This window comes from Arvicanthis niloticus, chromosome 19 (assembly GCF_011762505.2).
Source record: "Arvicanthis niloticus isolate mArvNil1 chromosome 19, mArvNil1.pat.X, whole genome shotgun sequence".
NCBI classification, from domain to species: Eukaryota; Metazoa; Chordata; class Mammalia; order Rodentia; family Muridae; genus Arvicanthis; species Arvicanthis niloticus.
Window position 1 is genome coordinate 28673233 of NC_047676.1, and position 6673 is coordinate 28679905.

At 35.5% G+C, this 6673-nt stretch overlaps 1 pseudogene; it reads right to left on the reverse strand.

Moving 5' to 3' along the window:
- Positions 1 to 3471: 3471 nt before the first annotated feature.
- On the reverse strand, positions 3472 to 3944 carry LOC117723962 (large ribosomal subunit protein eL27 pseudogene; annotated as a pseudogene).
- Between the last annotated feature and the right edge of the window lie 2729 nt (positions 3945 to 6673).

Consider the following 6673-nt stretch of genomic DNA (forward strand, 5'->3'; position numbering starts at 1 on the left):
AACTGCCTGAGGACATTTTTCCCCAAAGACCTGCTGAACTGCTGCTGACCCAGTCTGCTTTGTCTGTGTATTGCACTAGTTCTCTGTCTGGGAAGCACAGCCAAAAATGCAACTTTAAGCTAACCATTTTATGCTCTGTACTTTATTGATATCATTAAATGCATTGCATTGTGGAAGAAGCACCTACATGGGTAGAGCCCGCTGACTGTAAATGCAAAATGGCGGCACTTTCACTCTTTGTGTTGACAAGTCAGTGAGTATGGTTTAGAAAATATGGTTTAGAGGATGCATCTGAAAACACTACAGCTTCCCCATTGATAACTACTGATAGAGGTCAGGTACTTTCCAAAGTCCTGAGAAATGTTGAGACAAAGGACATTTTAGCCACATGGTACTGAAAAATCAAAGTAAGCAGCTTAAAAACTCCACCATTAAAACTCGAGACTTTTCAGAATAAAATGTTTATGAAATTTTTACTTGAAACTAAAGACATATTCTTCCTGGTCACCATACTGTGAATAATACAAAAAAAGTTTGTGTATAATAAGGTAGTCAAGGACATGATAATTAAATACAAGTAAGACCTCAAAGTTATTCAATGACATGACATAATAGATACACATACAACCACCACCATCACCACCACCATCACTACCACTAAAAATAGGGTCAGAAGAGGGAATTTTATCAAAATGTAATAATGAGCCTTTATGAATAGAATAGCGTTCAATTAGAATACAGTAAGCATAGCAAACTTTGACAAGTACCAGGAAGCAGCATTAGTAGGGCCATATGAACCTGTCTTCCTTTGACAAGTGAAATAATAAAGTAAATAAACTAGAATAAAAAGAACCTATATAATACAGCAAAGCTGAATATCTGCACTCACAAATGCAGACTGTTTTTATTTCTTACAGGAAATGCATCACTATTTGCTGAGGCAATCAAACATTTATAAAGAGCAATAATTTATATTATCCCACAGAAAGTTGATAATAAATTTCAACTGTTGATACCAGAGAGGCAATATTCTACGCTATTAAAACGAAAGAAAAATTACGTAGCTGGTTTCCCAATATATATTATTGAGCTAATACAACCTGTTAACAATCATTAAAAAATGTGTCACATAACTCTACTTAAAATGTAAAATAAGATTCAAAATATATTATAAATATAAAGCTTAGTAGTATATCATCAGAAACAAATGTGTGATGTACAATTAGCTTGATCCCAGGAATAGTAGGTAGATATGTAACCAATTTCTTTTCATAAGCTAAAAATAGAAAACTCTATGATCATGTTATTAGATGCTAAAAATTCATTTAATGGCATTCTGTATCGAGTCACAATAATAGTTTTTATAAACCAGAAGTAAATAAAAGATACTTTTATGTTGCCAATAACCACAAAAACAAATAATAATGTGCTTATAATGCAAAGAGTTATAGATTTTGTCATTTAATACTCACAAAATTCTTCTCAGAGAATAAATTCTTATCTCTGACTTACAATGAAGAACTGAAGCACACAGACAGAAGTTAGACACCTATACCTGGAAAGCAGAATCCAAGATAAAATTATAGTCCCTCCACATTCAGCTTTGTTTCCTATATGATCTATAAAGACAAACTGATTAAAACTTATGTCTGTATTGTTGAGTATAGAGTGTAGAGTAACATAACATCTAGCAATAACACCATAAGAAAGGTGGGGATTAAAAACAGTATTTCATATGATGCTGAAGATAATTTGTCATCAACTCACTTAACTAATACCATTCTCAAGTTTATAAAGTAGTTACCACATTACTCATAAAAGATTTTTAATTAAAAGATACGCAAAAGAAATGAGAAGACAATCAAAGCTATTGCCATAAAAATCAACTAAATAGTTGGAGAGATGGCTCAGAGGTTAAGAGCACTGGCTACTTACCCAGAGGTCCTGAATTCAATTCCCGGCAACCACATGGTGGCTCATAACCATCTGTAATGGGATCCAATGCCCTCTTCTGGTGTGTCTGAAGACAGCTGTAGTGTACTCATGTATATAAAATAAATGAATAAATCTAAAAAAGAAAAAAAAAAATCAACCAAGTACAAAGAAAGACCGAAACAAAGGAAATGAAGGTAGAAAATATATAAGAAATATTAGAATATTTTAATTATTATTAATATTATTAATATATTTATTATATTATATATTATATAATAATATATTAATAAATATAATTAATATTATATTTATTATATATTATTAATATATTTATTATATTATAATATAAATATATTTATATATTATAAAGACCAATAATTTATATTATCTCACAGAAAATTGATAATAAATTTCATCTGTTGATACCAGAGAGGCAATATTCTATGCTATTAAAACAAATAATAATAAATATATTTAATAATAATTTTATTATAAATAATAAATAAAATAAATAATAATAAATAAATACAAAATTACAAATAACAAAATACAAAAAAACAAATAAATAATAAATATATTAATAAAGATATTAATAATAATTAATATCCATATTAAAATGTTAGAATATTTTAATTATTATTAATATTATTGATATATTTAATATATAAGAAATAATAGAAAAGGATCAAAATAACAAAACCAGGTTCTTTCTTATCTGTATTACATTAAGTGTAAAGGGATGAATCCCTTCTTATCAAAAGGAAGGGAATAACTGTAGAGGTACATCTTAGAGAATTTGCCTAGCATAAATCTAAACCTAGTTCTATCCCAGAAGTGTTGGGAGAAAGGAGCAGAAACTGATAGTAAAACAGCATGGTCCAACAATTTGCTGTCTACAAGAGGCACACTTGAGATCCAGATGCCTGCACACAAGCATGCATACACACACACACATACACACACACACACACGGGGGGTGGGGTAGAAACTAGTATAAACCAGTATTCCATTAAAACAATGCCCCAAAGGAGCAGCAATGAAAGACCAAGAGAAAATCTTGGACGCAGAAGCAGACTGTCTCGGAACGTGCACTAATAGAAGAATCTTGATAACATATAAGAGTTACATAAAATGGAAAAGGATTTGTAGCATGAACAGGCATATTAAAAACATTTCTTTTGTCCATATCACATAAGCAGCCCAGATACAGAAGGAGAGGAAGTAGATTTATCTGTTAGTGGTGGTCGAGGGCCATATCTTTAAATACAAAGACACACAGAGGCAGAAGACAAGAAATTAAATGAATAGTGGTAAGAATAATGCACCACCTTCCATGGCCGCAAGGGAATAGTAGGAATGGTTGGCTTTAGGTCACGGGGTCACAGATTTCAGTCTATGGTCCCTTGGTTCTGTTGCTTTGAGCTTATGGCAGTACAGTAGATCATGAGTGTTCATGTTCTGAAGTGACTAGAGAGGGAATTGGAAACAAGGCAGATTTTTTTTTTTTTTTTTTTTTTTTTTTTTTTTTACATTTTAATGACGAAAACAAAAATACACCTAAAAGCGAAGCTTCTGGAAAAACCATTTGTTCTTCCCTGTCTTGTATCGCTCCTCAAACTTGACCTTGGCCTCCCGCCTGGCCTTGCGTTTCAAAGCTGGGTCCCTGCACACATCCTTGTTGACAACAGTCTTGTCCAAGGAGATATCCACAGAGTACCTTGTCGGCATGAGGTGGTTGTAGTTATAAACTTTCACAAAGGACTTGATCTTGGATCGCTTGACGATTTTCTTCTTGCCCATGGCAGCTGTCACTTTTGGGGGATAGCGGTCAATCCCAGCCACCAGGCCATGGCTGTAAGGGCGGTCTGAGGTGCCATCATCAATGTTCTTCACGATGACGGCTTTGCGTCCGGAGTAGCGTCCAGCCAGGACCAGCACCACCTTCCCCGGGTTTCATGAACTTGCCCATTTCGACAGCAAGAAGCAGGCACCCAGCAGAAAGGAAAGGAGGACACCGGCAGATTTTTTTTTAAGATACACTTAATTCTTTCAATTCAGTAATGGAAAATCCCTAAACACTGTGAAACATATCTAAGCACTTCCGGTGCCAATGGGGGAAAAAAATCTAAAAGAAGCCAGCGCAGGACCGTTTATGGTTGATCCAAAGCTTACAGACGAACTGACAAACAATGAGAATAGTTACCATGATCCTATCTTACACAAACATGTTGGGTTTGAGCAACAGAGGGCAGCTCTTAGCTCTTAGACTAGAACTTAAACCAACAATAATAGATGTGGTTAGTTAGATCTTCCTCAGTTTGCACAAAAGGCAGAGACTGTGTCTAATTTGCGGATGCATGCTTTTATGTCCACAGGTCTGTGTCACCTTGGCTCCACATTAATCCTCAATATAAGTCACAATATAAAGCACATAACCCAACAGATTCTCTCCAGTTTACCCCCTGTGTTTTATTTCCTTATTCTCATTTCATTAAAAAAACTCCCGATTGGCTAACCTTGCCCACCCTGCAACCCTCTTCCTATCCTCTGACTTTATTTTTTGAAATCTTAAAACCTTCTACTGTGTTCTTTTTTTCTTTGATTAGGAAGATATTCTCACTGGAGCATCTCTAACCTCAGGTCACCTCATCCAATAGCCCAGATGTGTCTCTCTCTCTCTCTCTCTCTCTCTCTCTCTCTTTCTCTCTGTGTGTGTGTGTGTGTGTGTGTGTGTGTGTGTGTGTGTGTGTGTGTGTGTCAGGAACATATGGTAAAAGAGGCCTATTTACTTTATGGTGGCCAGGAATCAAAAAGAAAGAGAGACTGCTGTCCCAGAGTAACCTTCAATAACAGACTTCCTCTGTCCCATCTCCTAAAGATTCCACCTTCTCCCTGTGGCACCACAAGATGAGGCCCAAATCTCATGACCACTTGGTGAACATCTAAAATCCAAACTGTAGCAATTATAGCCATAAAAATAAGAACAGTCCAATTTTTAATATATAAGGATGTCTTTGAAAAAATCCTAAAGTGAAGAAATATAAAATTTACATACTTGAAAAAGCATCACAGTAAAATGTATACCAGACAAAATTGGTACAACGTAATCAACTCATGACATAACATGGGTAGATGATTAAGCTTCTGGAATGAAGTAATCTGTATGTCTTAATAAAATGTATAATTGAAAATAAGCAAATCATCTAGACGGGGGAAACAGATTTTTTTAAAATGGGTGGAGGAGACAGCTCAGGCAGTAAGGTGCCTACCACCAACCTGAGTTGGTCATAAGGACCTGAGTTCAAACCCTACCTCCTATGTAAAAAGCCAGTCAGGCACCATGTACATGTCTACAAACTCAACACTATTAGGGTAGGGGTGGATAGGCAGATCCCTAAGTTTCACTGGCTACTCGATAAGAATGTTTGCTGTGTATGCATGGGACCTGAGTTTGAATCCACAGAACTCATATAAAAAAAAAAAAAAAAAAAAAAAAAAACGAACCTTCCTGTAACTCCGGCACTGACAGAGACCAGAGGATCCTGAACGCTAGCAAGTTTCCTGTTCAGAGAGAGTCTCTGTCTCTCAAGGCAATAAAGCAGAGTGAGAGAGACACCCAACAGGCTTCTTCCTCTAGCCTTTGTTTACATATACATTTGCATCATCCACCCATGTGCATGCAATACACACACACAACGCACAAATACCACATACAACACACATACACAAACCAAACACAAACAACACACATACACATACCACATACAACACACATACATACGCACTACACACACACAACACACAGATACACCACACATATACACACAACACCATATACAACACACACAAACACATTGGGTATGCACACTTGTGTTCACGTCATTTACTTTGGCCAAGATAAAAATGCAATCTTAATGTCCACTGATGGATGAATAGGTAAAACAATATGATACCTGGAGTCCTGCACAACACCTCCGCATTCTGGTTGGTGATGGACAGCATCATAATCTTATAACAAGGCTGGAAACGTCCTGTTACCTAGTGTATCACAACTGCCATGACATCATAATAAAATGTATTACTTACATCTATGCGTCTGTGGGAGTGCAGATAAAAATAACCTTATTCCTCTGCCAGTGATTTAAAAGCATAAATAATTATTTGTAATATAAAATACTCACCAATAAACAACCACCTTACTAGTTTCTGCTTGGTGGCACACACCTTTAATTTCAGGACTCAACAGTCAAGGACAAGTGGATCCCTGTGAGCTTAAGGTCAGTCTACATAGTGAGTTCTAAGCCAGACAGGACTACATAGATAGACCTTGTCTCAAAAAACAAAAACAAAAACAAAAACAACAAAACAAAAAAAACCACCTAGCTTATGTATTTACTATGCTATACATTTTCTTGTTAGAATGTATTCCTTCAATATCAAAATTTACTACAAAATAGCATGCTGTTATGATAGTTCTCCAATATCTCATATTTAACACATCTATTGATTTTGTCAAGAGGCTACATACAGTGATCTATTCATGTAGGCTTTCTGTATACACACTATTTTTGCTCAAAGATAAACAATACAAGGACAGATTTCCCAGAATGCATTTCTATTGTCAACTGGTATAAGACTATCCAGGTAATAGAATACCACTTAACCTAAAGGGGTAGGGGGATGAAATTCTGTCACCTACTGCATCATGGATCATGCTGGTGGTCATTTCAGTAATGAG